General features: G+C 59.2%; 1 non-coding gene across 1 annotated transcript; it reads left to right on the plus strand.

Annotated features, from left to right (window-relative positions):
* The first annotated feature begins 12,660 nt into the window (after positions 1-12,660).
* LOC131865716 (5S ribosomal RNA) lies at positions 12,661-12,779 on the plus strand. The gene has a single exon (XR_009364398.1). It is a non-coding gene; the product is annotated as a 5S ribosomal RNA (ribosomal RNA).
* The last annotated feature ends 2,221 nt before the right edge of the window (positions 12,780-15,000 follow it).

Here is a 15,000-nt window from a genome sequence, read left to right on the forward strand (position 1 = left end):
AGGCCACTCAGAGACATCCATTTCCCAGGTATATGCCCCCTACGCACTTTTGGTGGCGCAACTCGCACGAACAGTCCCACCTCGACCCCGTAAACAAGCTTTTTTGCCTCGAAGAGTTCGTCGGAGACGAAGAAGCAACCTTCAGTGCAAACGTAGCACTCTTTTGTGCAACCGCCCAAACAACGCCCCCTCTACCCTCTGTCGAAACACTCGGCATTGCTGCTCCCTAAGGTGAGCTTCTCCTCATAGGCAATTCCGCTCTTATCCGGTCACGTTTGTGTGCCCGAATTTCGCAAGGCAACCTCCATGGGACATGGAAAAGACTCGAGAAGAGAGCTCGCTCACGGGAGAGAGAAGCCAAGGAGACCACGAGAGTGCTGAGAGTGGGACAGCGCTGAATAGGCGGGAGAAGCCTGCGCGTATAAACGGAGATATATATCCAATTGCAACGAAGGAACGTGCCAAAGATCGAGAACAATGGCAGAAATGCTAGTAACGTGCACTTCGGGACCAACGCATCACCGGAAGACAACCGCCAAACATCGAAAGAGTCGCGATGCTCCGCAACCTACGTGCAAAGCGGTCGCACACCGGGTAAGGGAGTGAGAGCCCCAAACATAGCTGGGCGAGGCGCTCACTCCGCTCTTTAATATCTCGTTAATACCGCCAAGGAAATGGCACAAGCACACACACACAAGCATCCTCGGAAGAGGACAGTTCGAGTGACAGGTCAAATCCAAGAGTTCCGAAGACTACCTCCAGGAACAATCGGGAACAAGACCGATTACAAGTCGTCGAGTCTGTTACTGGGCGAACACGAGATGCGCACAGGAAATCGATCAGCCCTCACAATGGCCCAAGGCCAGAGATCGGACTGCTACGATTTACCCCAACAATCATCGTGCCACTCTTCGCAGAGAGGTGATAGACGCCAACGAGCCCGCGCATAGCAATCGAGGTGTAAAAAGGGCGTTGAAGGCAGGAAGCCTGGACGAAAGAGGCTACGAGGTCACCTCGAAGCGGTCTAAGAATCGGGCGCACTTGGGGCGACTACCAGTGCCAACCCCTTATCCCGCGGTGCGTCCGACACACAGAAATTTCCAAGGCGGCCAAGGAGCCTCCCCGCATAGCAATCGGGGTGTGAGGTTACGGATGCAGCATTGATAGCAATCGAGGTGTGAGGCGAAGGATGCAGAAGTGAGAGCCGAGGGATGTAGCAGAGATAGCAATCGGGGTGTGTGATGCAGAAGAGATAGCAATCGAGGTGTGCGGTGGGAAGGGCCCAGCAGCCAGAATGCATGAAGCGACGGATGAAGCAGTGATGACAACCGGGCTGTGAGGAGAGGAGGGATGCAGCCAAGAAAGCAATCAGGGCTCGAGGCAAGGGATGCATCAAGGATAGCAATCATGTTGTGAGGCGAGATTCCAAAGGCTAAACGTGAGAGGCTGCAGGGTCGACTCAGAGAGGTCTATGCATGTGAGAGGCTGAAAGCAAGGTCGACTCGGAGCGGTCTATGCATCGGGCGCGCTTGGGGCGACTACCAGTGCCAACCCCTTATCCCGCGACGCGTCCGACAAAGAGAACGTTCCAAGGCGGCAGAGGAGGTTACCAGCCGAAGGATGCAGTAGCAATAACAGGTATAGTTCCGCGGCGGCCGAGAAGACTCACCGCATAGGAATCGGGATGCGAGGCGAGGGATGCGGCGGGAAGGCCCCGACGGCTAAACGGAAGAGGCTGCAGGGCCGCCTCGGAATGGTCCAAGCATCGGATGCGATTGGGACGACTACCAGTGCCAACCCCTTATCCCGCGATGCGTCCGATACACAGATAGTTCCAAGGCGGCCGAGGAGCCTCACCGCATATCAATCGGGGTGCGAGGCGAGGGATGGGGCGGGAAGGCCCCAACGGCTAGACGGAAGAGGCTTCAGGGCCACCTCGGAATGGTCCAAGCATCGGACGCGCTTGGGGCGACTGCCAGTGCCAACCCCTTATCCCGCGATGCGTCCGATACACAGATGGTTCCAAGGCGGCCGAGGAGCCTCACCGCATAGCAATCGGGGGTGCGAGGCGAGGGATGGGGCGGGAAGGCCCCAACGGCTAGACGGAAGAGGCTTCAGGGCCGCCTAGGAATGGTCCAAGCATCGGACACGCTTGGGGCGACTACCAGTGACAGCCCCCTATCCCGCGATGCGTCCGATACGAAGATGGTTCCAAGGCGGCCGAGGAGCCTCACCGCATAGCAATCGGGGTGCGAGGTGGGGGATGCGGCGAGATGGCCCCAACGGCTAGACGGAAGAGGCCACAGGGCCGCGTCGGAATAGTCCAAGCATCGGACGCGCTTGGGGCGACTACCAGTGACAACCCCTTATCCCGCGATGCGTCCGATACGAAGATAGTTCCAAGGCGGCCGAGGAGCCTCACCGCATAGCAATCGGGGTGCGAGGTGGGGGATGCGGCGAGATGGCCCCAACGGCTAGACGGAAGAGGCTGCAGGGCCGCCTCGGAATAGTCCAAGCATCGGACGCGCTTGGGGCCACTACCAGTGACAACCCCTTATCCCGCAATGCGTCCGATACGAAGATAGTTCCAAGGCGGCCGAAGAGCCTCACCGCATAGCAATCGGGGTGCGAGGTGGGGGATGCGGCGAGATGGCCCCAACGGCTAGACGGAAGAGGCCACAGGGCCGCCTCGGAATAGTCCAAGCATCGGACGCGCTTGGGGCGACTACCAGTGACAACCCCTTATCCCGCGATGCGTCCGATACGAAGATAGTTCCCAGGCGGCCGAGGAGCCTCACCGCATAGCAATCGGGGTGCGAGGCGAGGGATGCGGCGAGATGGCCCCAAAGGCTAGACGGAAGAGGCTGCAGGGCTGCCTCGGAATAGTCCAAGCATCGGACGCGCTTGGGGCGACTACCACTGCCAACCCCTTATCCCGCGATGCGTCCGATACACAGATAGTTCCGAGGCGGCCGAGGAGGTGGGGGATGCAGCGAGATGGCCCCAACGGCTAGACGGAAGAGGCTGCAGGGCCGCCTCGGAATAGTCCAAGCATCGGACGCGCTTGGGGCGACTACCAGTGACAACCCCTTATCCCGCGATGCGTCCGATACACAGATAGTTCCGAGGCGGCCAAGGAGCCTCACCGCATAGCAATCGTGGTGCGAGGTGGGGGATGCGGCGAGATGGCCCCAACGGCTAGACGGAAGAGGCTGCAGGGCCGCCTCGGAATGGTCCAAGCATCGGATGCGCTTGGGGCGACTACCACTGCCAACCCCTTATCCCGCGATGCGTCCGATACACAGATAGTTCCAAGGCGGCCGAGGAGCCTCACAGCATAGCAATCGGGGTGCGAGGCGAGGGATGCGGCGAGAAAGCCCCAACGGCTAGAGGGAAGAGGCTTCAGGTCCGCCTCGGAATGGTCCAAGCATCGGACGCGCTTGGGGCGACTACCAGTGACAACCCCTTATCCCGCGACGCGTCCGATACACAGATAGTTCCAAGGCGGCCGAGGAGCCTCACCGCATAGCAATCGGGGTGCGAGGCGAGGGATGCGGCGAGAAGGACCCAACGGCTACACGGAAGAGGCTTCGGGGCCGCCTCGGAATGGTCCAAGCATCGGACGCGCTTGGGGCGACTACCAGTGACAACCCCTTATCCCGCGACGCGTCCGATACACAGATAGTTCCAAGGCGGCCGAGGAGCCTCACCGCATAGCAATCGGGGTGCGAGGCGAGGGATGCGGCGAGAAGGACCCAACGGCTACACGGAAGAGGCTTCGGGGCCGCCTCGGAATGGTCCAAGCATCGGACGCGCTTGGGGCGACTACCAGTGACAACCCCTTATCCCGCGACGCGTCCGATACACAGATAGTTCCAAGGCGGCCGAGGAGCCTCACCGCATAGCAATCGGGGTGCGAGGCGAGGGATGCGGCGAGAAGGACCCAACGGCTAGACGGAAGAGGCTTCGGGTCCGCCTCGGAATGGTCCAAGCATCGGACGCGCTTGGGGCGACTACCAGTGACAACCCCTTATCCCGCGACGCGTCCGATACACAGATAGTTCCAAGGCGGCCGAGGAGCCTCACCGCATAGCAATCGGGGTGCGAGGCGAGGGATGCGGCGAGAAGGACCCAACGGCTAGACGGAAGAGGCTTCGGGTCCGCCTCGGAATGGTCCAAGCATCGGACGCGCTTGGGGCGACTACCAGTGACAACCCCTTATCCCGCGACGCGTCCGATACACAGATAGTTCCAAGGCGGCCGAGGAGCCTCACCGCATAGCAATCGGGGTGCGAGGCGAGGGATGCGGCGAGAAGGACCCAACGGCTAGACGGAAGAGGCTTCGGGTCCGCCTCGGAATGGTCCAAGCATCGGACGCGCTTGGGGCGACTACCAGTGACAACCCCTTATCCCGCGACGCGTCCGATACACAGATAGTTCCGAGGCGGCCGAGGAGCCTCACCGCATAGCAATCGGGGTGCGAGGCGAAGGATGCGGCGAGAAGGACCCAACGGCTAGACGGAAGAGGCTTCGGGTCCGCCTCGGAATGGTCTAAGCATCGGACGCGCTTGGGGCGACTACCAGTGACAACCCCTTATCCCGCGACGCGTCCGATACACAGATAGTTCCAAGGCGGCCGAGGAGCCTCACCGCATAGCAATCGGGGTGCGAGGCGAGGGATGCGGCGAGAAGGACCCAACGGCTAGACGGAAGAGGCTTCAGGGCCGCCTCGGAATGGTCCAAGCATCGGACGCGCTTGGGGCGACTACCAATGACAACCCCTTATCCCGCGACGCGTCCGATACACAGATAGTTCCGAGGCGGCCGAGGAGCCTCACCGCATAGCAATCGGGGTGCGAGGCGAGGGATGCGGCGAGAAGGACCCAACGGCTAGACGGAAGAGGCTTCAGGGCCGCCTCGGAATGGTCCAAGCATCGGACGCGCTTGGGGCGACTACCAGTGACAACCCCTTATCCCGCGACGCGTCCGATACACAGATAGTTCCGAGGCGGCCGAGGAGCCTCACCGCATAGCAATCGGGGTGCGAGGCGAGGGATGCGGCGAGAAGGACCCAACGGCTAGACGGAAGAGGCTTCAGGGCCGCCTCGGAATGGTCCAAGCATCGGACGCGCTTGGGGCGACTACCGTTGCCAACCCCTTATCCCGCGATGCGTCTGATACACAGATAGTTCCGAGGCGGCCGAGGAGCCTCACCGCATAGCAATCGGGTTGCGAGGCAGATTATTGGGAAGGGAACCCCCTGGGATGCGGCTCAAGCAGTGCCCAAAGGGACTGGAATGCGGAATCACATCGAGAGACCCAAATGCTATACGAGGGCTCAAATCGAATTATCGATTTGGCCACGACATGGACGCATCGGAACGACTACCTTTGCCGAACCACTCGCAATTGCATCCATACCGAAACCAATAGACATTTCCGTTAGAGCCCTCGCATAGCATTCGGGAATCTCGCATGCCCCTCTAAATCGACCAATGCTGGCGCTCAATGAAAATCCGAGCGCTACCACCGTTCGAGCGCCAGCATTGGTCGAGTTAGAGGGGCACGGGGGAGAATGCTCCAGTCAACACCTCCCCTATATAAGTTATTTGTCCGATTCTCGCACAACCGTAGTCTGCCTCGTCGAATCAAACAACGGTCCCAGATTCCGACTTCCGTTCCGTAGAGACCCAAAAGCTAGATGGAGGCTCGCAAGAAAGAGAGTCGGCGCATAGCAATCGGGTTTCTCGAACGTTTAGGGACCGAGCTCACTTGCGGATAGGGCAAAATCCGCCAAGCAACCCAAAAGCTAGACGGGGGCTCGAATCGAATCGCCTAGGCGGCCACAACAACGACGTGTTGGATCGACTACCAGTGCCAAACCATTCAGCAAGACTAGTCTGTGTCGAGGCCGGATAGAGATTCTCAGAGAGCGCTCGCATAGCATTTAGGAGACCTGCCGCGTCCCTCACACTCGACAAATGGTGGTGCACGTTTATAAATCCGAGCGATCCCAACCCTTTCAAGCACCAACATCGGTCGAGATAGAGGGGCACGGAGGGGGCTGCGTGAGACAACACAGTCCCCTATATAAGTTATTTGTCCGATTCTCACACATCCGAAGAATGGTCATCAAATCGGACAACAGCCCAAACTTCCGACTTCCGTCCCAGAAAGCCCAAGAGCTATCTAAAACGTTCATGGCCGGAACTCGATCGCGGCTATACCAGTCCGCCAAGCAACCCAAAAGCTAGACTGGAGCTCTAGTCGAATCACCTCTGTGGCCATTGCAAGGACGTGTTGGAGCGACTACCATTGCCGAACCATTCCGCAGGTCGAGTCCATACCAAGGCCGCATAGAGATTCACGATGAGCTCCTGCATAGCAATCAGGAGACTTGCCGTGTCCATCACAATCGATAAATCCTGGTGCAAGATTTTTGCATCCGAGCGCTCCAACCAGTCGAGCACCAGCATCAATCGACATAAACGGGCACGGGGGGAGGATGCTCGAGAACACTACCTCCCCTATATAAGTTATTTGTCCGATTCTCAAGCAGCCGAAGTCTGGTCATCGAATCGGGTCAAAGACCACAACTTCCGACTTTACCCACAATGCAAGTCATCGAATCGAACATCGGCCCCCGAGTCGGACTCCATGCGTATGTCAGGTCATCGGACCCAAATTCCGCCTTCCTGCGCATGGCGGGCCATCAATATCAACTCGGTCATCGGACCCAAACTCCGCCTTTTTGCGTATGGCACGCCTTCAAATCGGTCATCGGACCCAAATTCCGCCTTCCTGTGCATGGCGGGCCATCAACATCAACTCGGTCATCGGACCCAAATTCCGCCTTTCTGCGCATGGCACGCCATCAACTCGGTCATCGGACCCAAATTCCGCCTTCCTGCGCATGGCAGGTCATCGGACACAAATTCAGACCTCGCCAATATGCCTACGTATCGAATCGGTCATCGGACCCAACTTCCGACTTCATCCATACTGTAGGGTCTTTGAGGTTGGCGCGGTGCGCTCAACCCAGGGAGTCGACCCATCGAAGCATACACCTCCCCTATATAAGCTATTTGTCCGATTCCCACACCTGTGTAGTTTGCACCTCTGACCAGGACATCGACCCCAACTTCCGAACTCGACTGCAACGACGGCACCAGCGCCTTGGTGCGCACCTTGCGACGCACAGTCCCAACATTCGCCTTCCTGCACATGGCAGGTCATCGGACCCAAATTCCGACCTCGCGAGTATGCCTACATATCGAATCGGTCATCGGACCCAACTTCCGACTTCATCCATACCGTAGGGTCTTTGAGGTTGGCGCGGTGCGCTCAACCCGGGGAGTCGACCCAACGAAGCATACACCTCCCCTATATAAGCTATTTGTCCGATTCCCACACCTGTGTAGTTTGCACCTCCGATCAAGACATCGACCCCAACTTCCGAACTCGCCTCCAACGACCGAACCAGCGCCTTGGTGCGCACCTTGCAACGCACAGTGCCAACATTCGCCTTCCTGCACGTGGCAGGTCATCGGACCCAAATTCCGACCTCGCGAGTATGCCTACATATCGAATCGGTCATCGGACCCAACTTCCGACTTCATCCATACCGTAGGGTCTTTGAGGTTGGCGCGGTGCGCTCAACCCGGGGAGTCGACCCAACGAAGCATACACCTCCCCTATATAAGCTATTTGTCCGATTCCCACACCTGTGTAGTTTGCACCTCCGATCAAGACATCGACCCCAACTTCCGAACTCGCCTCCAACGACCGAACCAGCGCCTTGGTGCGCACCTTGCAACGCACAGTGCCAACATTCGCCTTCCTGCACGTGGCAGGTCATCGGACCCAAATTCCGACCTCGCGAGTATGCCTACATATCGAATCGGTCATCGGACCCAACTTCCGACTTCATCCATACCGTAGGGTCTTTGAGGTTGGCGCGGTGCGCTCAACCCGGGGAGTCGACCCAACGAAGCATACACCTCCCCTATATAAGCTATTTGTCCGATTCCCACACCTGTGTAGCTTGCACCTCCGATCAGGACATCGACCCCAACTTCCGAACTCGACTAAAAAGACCGCACCAGCGCCTTGGTGTGCACCTTGCAACGCACAGTGTCAACATTCGCCTTCCTGCACATGGCAGGTCATCGGACCCAAATTCCGACCTCATGAGCATACCTACTAATCGAATCGGTCATCGGACCCAACTTCCGACTTCATCCATACCGTAGGGTCTTTGAGGTTGGCGCGGTGCGCTCAACCTGGGGAGTCGACCCATCGAAGCATACACCTCCCCTATATAAGCTATTTGTCCGATTCCGACACCTGTGTAGTTTGCACCTCCGCTCAGGACATCGACCCCAACTTCCGAACTCGCCTGCAACGACCGAACCAGCGCCTTGGTGCGCACCAAAAGTGCGCACTTTTGGAGGGCACTTTTGTGCGCTCCAAAGGTGCGCACTTTTGGAGGGCACTTTTCTGCGCTCCAAAGGTGCGCACTTTTGGAGGGCACTTTTTGGAGGGCACTTTTCTGCGCTCCAAAGGTGCGCACTTTTGGAGGGCACTTTTTGGAGGGCACTTTTCTGCGCTCCAAAGGTGCGCACTTTTGGAGGGCACTTTTTGGAGGGCACTTTTCTGCGCTCCAAAGGTGCGCACTTTTGGAGGGCACTTTTTGGAGGGCACTTTTCTGCGCTCCAAAGGTGCGCACTTTTGGAGGGCACTTTTTGGAGGGCACTTTTCTGCGCTCCAAAGGTGCGCACTTTTGGAGGGCACTTTTTGGAGGGCACTTTTCTGCGCTCCAAAGGTGCGCACTTTTGGAGGGCACTTTTTGGAGGGCACTTTTCTGCGCTCCAAAGGTGCGCACTTTTGGAGGGCACTTTTGTGCACTCCAAAGGTGCGCACTTTTGGAGGGCACTTTTCCTGTGCTCCAAAGGTGCACACCTAGGTGAGCACCTTCGACCACACCTTGTAGCACACCAAACTCTGACTTTCGACTTCATCCGCAATGCAGGGTCTTTGAGGTTGGCGCAATGCGCACAACCAGGGGAGTCGACCCATCAAACCCAACACCTCCCCTATATAAGCTATTTGTCTGATTCTCATACATGCGTAGCCTGCAGGAGCAATTAGGACATCGACCCCAACTTTCGGCTTCTAAACGAAAACAAGGTCTTTGAGGTTGGTGTAATGCGAACAACTAGGGGAGTCAACCCATCAAACCCAACACCTCCCCTATATAAGCTATTTGTCTGATTCTCATACATGTGTAGTCTACAGGAGCAATTAGGACATCGACCCCAACTTTTGACTTCTTAACGAAAACAAGGTCTTTGAGGTTGACGTAATGCGCACAACCAGGGGAGTCGACCCATCAAACCCAACACCTCCCCTATATAAGCTATTTGTCCGATTCTCATACATGTGTAGCCTGCAGGAGCCATTAGGACATTGACCCCAACTTTTGACTTCTTAACGAAAACAAGGTCTTTGAGGTTGGCGTAATGCGCACAACCAAGGGAGTTGACCCATCAAACCCAACACCTCCCCTATATAAGCTATTTGTCTGATTCTCATACATGTGTAGCCTGCAACAACGATTAGGACATCCACCCCAACTTCTGAATTCGTCTGCGTTGACCGCACCAAAGGTGCACGCCTTGGTGCTCACCAAAATCCGACTTCCGACTTCTTCTGCTATGCGGGGTCTTTGAGGTTGGCGCAGTGCGCACAACCAGGGGAGTCAACCCACCGAATGCAACACCTCCCCTATATAAGCTATTTGTCTGATTCTCATACATGCGTAGACTGCAGCAATGATTAGGACATCCACCCCAACTTTTGACTTCTTAAACAAGACAGGGTCTTTGAAGTTGGTGCAGTGCACACAACCAGGGGAGTCGACCCATCAAACGCAACACCTCCCCTATATAAAGCTATTTGTCCGATTCTCATACGTGTAGTCTGCAGCAGCGATTAGGACATCGACCCCAACTTCCGAATTCGTTTGCATTGACCGCACCAAAGGTGCACGCCTTGGTGTGCACCCTGGAGTGCACTTTGGTGCTCACCTCGGTGCACACTTTGGTGTGCACCTCGGTGTGCACCAAAGGTGCGCACCTTGGAGCGCACCAAAGGTGTACACTTTGGAGCGCACCACATAGGGTCTTTGAGAGGTTGGCGCAGTGCGCACACCAAGGTGGGTGTTGAGGTGCGTGCCGAGGTGGGTGGGTGCTAGGGTGCGCTCCATGGTGGGTGCCAGGGTGGGTGCGTGCTAGGGTGGATTCCAAAGAGGGTCATAGGGTGGGTGCCAAGGTGGGTTGGTGATATAGTGGGTTCAAAGGTGGGTACTAGGGTGGGTTCCAAGGTGGGTCACAAGTTGGGTGCCAGGATGCGTGGGTGTTAGGTTGGGTGCCAAGGTGGGCTCCTGCGTGGGTGGGTGCTAGGGTGGGTTTCAAGGTGGACGCGAGGGCGGGTGCCAAGGTGGGTAACAAGTTGGGTGTTAGGATGGGTGAGTGCTAGAGTGGGTGCCAAGGTGGGTGGGTGCTAAGGTGGATGCCAAGGTGGTTCACAGGGTGGGTGGGTTCTAGGGTGAGTTCCAAGGTGGGTCACAGGTTCAGTGCTAGGGTGGGTGTCAAGGCGGGTGTCGAGGTGCCTGGGTGCTAGGGTGTGGATGCCAATGTGGGTCATAGGGTGGGTACTAGGGTGGGCTGCAATGTGGGTGCCAAGGTGGGTAACATGCTCGGTGGGTTCTAAATTGGGTGCCAGGGTGGGTGTGCACCCACCTTGCCCGAGGTGGGTGCCAAGGTGCCAGTGTGGGTGGGTGCTAAGGTGGATGCCAAGGTGGGTGAGAAGGTGGGTGATAGGTTGAGTGGTAGGATGGGTGGGTGCCAAGATGGGTCACAGGGTGGGTGCAAGGGTGGGTAGGTGCTAGGGTTGGTGTCAGGGTGGGTGGGTGCTAGGTTGGGTTCCAAGGTGGGTGCGAGGGTGAGTGTCAAGGTGGGTCACAGGTTAGGTGCTAGGATGGGTGAGTGCTAGGGTGCAAAGGTGCCAGGGTGGGTGCTAGGATGGGTCGATGCTAGGGTGAGTGGCAAGGTGGGTCCACAAGTGTCAAGGTGGGTGCCGAGGTGGGTGCCAAGTCGGCGACTGCTATGGTGGATGCCAAGGTGGGTCACGGGGTGGGTGCCAAGTTGCTAGGTTGGGTTCCAAGGTGGGTGCCAACGTGGGTGCTAGGGTGCGTGGGTTAAAGGGTGTGTCACAACGTGGGTGCCAGGATGGGTGCGCACCCACACTGGCCAAGACGGGTGCGGGTGCAAGGTTGGGTTCCAAGCCCGGTCACAGGCTGGGTGCTAGGATGGGTGGGTGCCAAGGTGGGCACCAGGGTGGGTGCACCCACCCTGGCCAAGGTGGGTCACGGGGTGGGTCCTAGGGTGGGTAACGGGGTGGGTACTAAGGTGCGTGCCAAGGTGGGTCATAGGGTGGGTGCCAAGGTGGGCACCAGGGTGGGTGTGCACCAACCCTAGCCAGGGTAGGTCACGGGGTGGTTGTCGGGGTGGGCGTCAAGGAGCCAAGGTGGGTGGCAAGTAGCCAAGTTGCGTGCCAAGGTGGGTGTCGGGGTGGGTGCCAAGGATCCAAGGTGGGTGCCAAGGAACCAAGGTGGGTGTCTGGGTGGGTGCCGAGGTGGGAGCCAGGGTGGGTCCCAAGGTGAGTGCAAAGGTGGGTGCCAGGGTCAAGGTGAGTGCCAATGTGGGTTCCAAGGTGCCAGGGTCAGGGTGAGTGCCAATGTGGGTTCAAAGGTGCTAAGTTGGGTGCGAGGTTGGGTGCGAGGGTGGGTGGGTGCCAAGGTGTGCTAGGTGGAAGCCCGGGTGGGTCGGCATCCCATGGGTGTCGAGTTGGGTGCCTGATGGGTGCTTCTTGTCAAGTTTTAGTCGTCGGGACTCATTTCGAGCCTTAGAGGTCGTTTCTTGTCCGGTTGCCCTGTCTTCGACCTGGGAACCCAATTTTGGTCCTCGGGTCCCATTTTTTTTTGTCTCGCATCCCACTTTTGGCCTGTGGCCTTTTCGGGGTCGATTCTCGTTTTGGGCATCAGAGCATGTTTCTTCTCCTAAAACCCAATATTTGTTTATTAAGTCTCGGAACACATTTTTGTTCTCGTGGACCCATCATGGGTCTTGGAACGCATTTGTGGTCCTTGGGTCCCATTTTGCATCCCGAAACTTGTGTTTTGGTGCTTGATCCCTATTTTGGGTGCCCACCTTGCACCAAGTGCGCACCCGGGGCAAACCGAGCGCCTTGGTGCACCGGGGCAAGATCGAGCGTGCACCCGAGGCGCCCCGAACATGCACCAAGGTGCACTCGGCCCACATGTGAGCGCAGGTCGTTGCGCCCGAGGTGGTGTGTGGGCACCGCGTTGCAGACGGGACACTGCACGCACACGACGCCCCCTCCAGGTGCACGCACGTAGGCCGGGCCGGGTGCACACCCGACGCCCTAGCAAGGTGCGCGCACCCGGGCAGGGCTCACACTTGGCGAACGGGGCGCACTTCGCGAGGGAGGGTGTGCACCTCGACGGGGGTGGGTGGCCGGGGTGGATTCGCACGTGGGTCGCGGTTTGCTAAGTACACACTGCGACAAGCTCATAACGGGTGCGATCATACCAGCGTTAGTGCACCGGATCCCATCAGAACTCCGCAGTTAAGCGCGCTTGGGCCGGAGTAGTACTGGGATGGGTGACCTCCCGGGAAGTCCCGGTGTTGCACCCTTTTTTAGTTTTTCGCCGGGCGTCGCAATGCTATTTGAATAAACCTTTTGCCCGTTTGCGTTCTCGTCGGGGCCGGGCCGGGCCGGGGTGCGCTGCCCGCACTACCGCGCGCGCGGGGGCGACACCGAGCGCGCACCCGAGGCGCCCCGAGCACACAGGCCACGGTGCAACCCGGGCGTTGTGCGCGCACCCCGGTGCGCCCGAGGTGCTGCGCGCGCACCCAGGTGAAATCGGTGTGCACCTCGGCCAGTGCGCGCTCGGTCGAGTCGCGCACGTTGGCCAAGGTGCACGGTGATGTTTCTTACTCTAAGGTTCCGCACCAGACGCCCGGGACAGGTGAGCGAAGCTGGGCGGGGCCGGGTGCGCGGCCGGGGCAGGTGCACGCAGCTGGAGAGAGCTTTGGAGCACACTTCGGAGCGCACCAATGATGCGCTCCATTCAAAAGTTTCCTGAAAAGGCAAAAAAAGTTGAGATTATAGAATTTCCCACTTGAGAGATTGTAAAAAAAAAAAATTTAAAATGAAGGAAACGCGGGTGCCAAGGTGTGCGCAGCCCAGCCAAGGTGTGCGCACCAAGGCGCCCACCCTGGCGAAGGTGCACGCAAGGTGCGCACCCGAGGCAAACCGGACAATTAACCCAACTTTCGACTTCGCGCGCACCTTGGAGCGCACTTCGGAGCGCTCCTTGGTGCGCACCAATCTTGGGCACCTCGGAGTGCACCATGGCGCCCACCAAGGTGCGCACCCGGGGCAAACCGAGCTCCGACTTCGTGCGCACCTTGGAGCGCACGAAAGGTGCGCACCATGGCGCCCACCAAGGTGCGCAGCCCAGCCAAGGCGTGCGCATCAAGGTGCGCACCCTGGCGAAGGTGCGCACCCGGGGCAAACCGAGCTCCGACTTCGTGCGCACCTTGGAGCGCACAAAAGGTGCGCAACCCAGCCAAGGTGTGCGCACCCCGGTCAAACCGAGCTCCGAATCGTGCGCACCAGAGGTGCACGCCATCGTGCGCACCTTGGAGCACACTTCGGAGCCCTCCTTGGTGCGCGCCGATGTTGCGCACCTCGGAGCGCACCCGGGGAAAACAATGCAATTAACCCGACTTTCGACTTCGTGGGCACCTCGGAGCGCTCTCGGGTTCGCACCTCGGAGCACACCGAGGTGCGCACCTTTGATGCGCTGCCTTCACCAATTTCCAGAAAAGGCAAGAAAACATTGAGAAGGTGTGCGCACCGAGGTGCCCACCCTGGCGAAGGTGCACGCGAGGTGCGCACCCGGGGCAAACCGGGCTCCGACTTCGTGCACGCCGCACCTTGGAGCACACTTCGGAGCGCTCCTTGGTGCGCACCAGGGCGCGCAACCCAGCCGAGGTGCCCACCCCGGCGAAGGTGCACGCGAGGTGCGCACCCGGGGCAAACCGGGCTCCGACTTCGTGCACGCCATGGTGCCCACCGCGGCGAAGGTGCACGCGAGGTGCGCACCCGGGGCAAACCGGGCTCCGACTTCGTGCACGCCGCACCTTGGAGCACACTTCGGAGCGCTCCTTGGTGCGCACCATGGTGCCCACCAGGGCGCGCAACCCCGCCGAAGGTGCACGCGAGGTGCGCACCCGGGGCAAACCGGGCTCCGACTTCGTGCACGCCGCACCTTGGAGCACACTTCGGAGCGCTCCTTGGTGCGCACCATGGTGCCCACCAGGGCGCGCAACCCCGCCGAAGGTGCACGCGAGGTGCGCACCCGGGGCAAACCGGGCTCCGACTTCGTGCACGCCATGGTGCGCACCGCGGCGAAGGTGCGCACCCGGGGCAAACCGGGCTCCGACTTCGTGCACGCCGCACCTTGGAGCACACTTCGGAGCGCTCCTTGGTGCGCACCAGGGCGCGCAACCCAGCCGAGGTGCCCACCCCGGCGAAGGTGCACGCGAGGTGCGTACCCGGGGCAAACCGGGCTCCGACTTCGTGCACGCCGCACCTTGGAGCACACTTCGGAGCGCTCCTTGGTGCGCACCATGGTGCCCACCAGGCCGCGCAACCCAGCCAAGGTGTGCGCACCAAGGTGCACGCGAGGTGCGCACCCGGGGCAAACCGGGGTCCGACTTCGTGCACGCCGCACCTTGGAGCACACATCGGGGCGCTCCCGGGTTCGCACCGGCGTTGCGCACCGTGGTGGGCACCTCGGAGCACACCAAGGTGGGCAGCGAGGTGCGCACCTTTGATGCGATGCCT

This window comes from Cryptomeria japonica, unplaced genomic scaffold, assembly GCF_030272615.1.
Source record: "Cryptomeria japonica unplaced genomic scaffold, Sugi_1.0 HiC_scaffold_117, whole genome shotgun sequence".
NCBI classification, from domain to species: domain Eukaryota; kingdom Viridiplantae; phylum Streptophyta; class Pinopsida; order Cupressales; family Cupressaceae; genus Cryptomeria; species Cryptomeria japonica.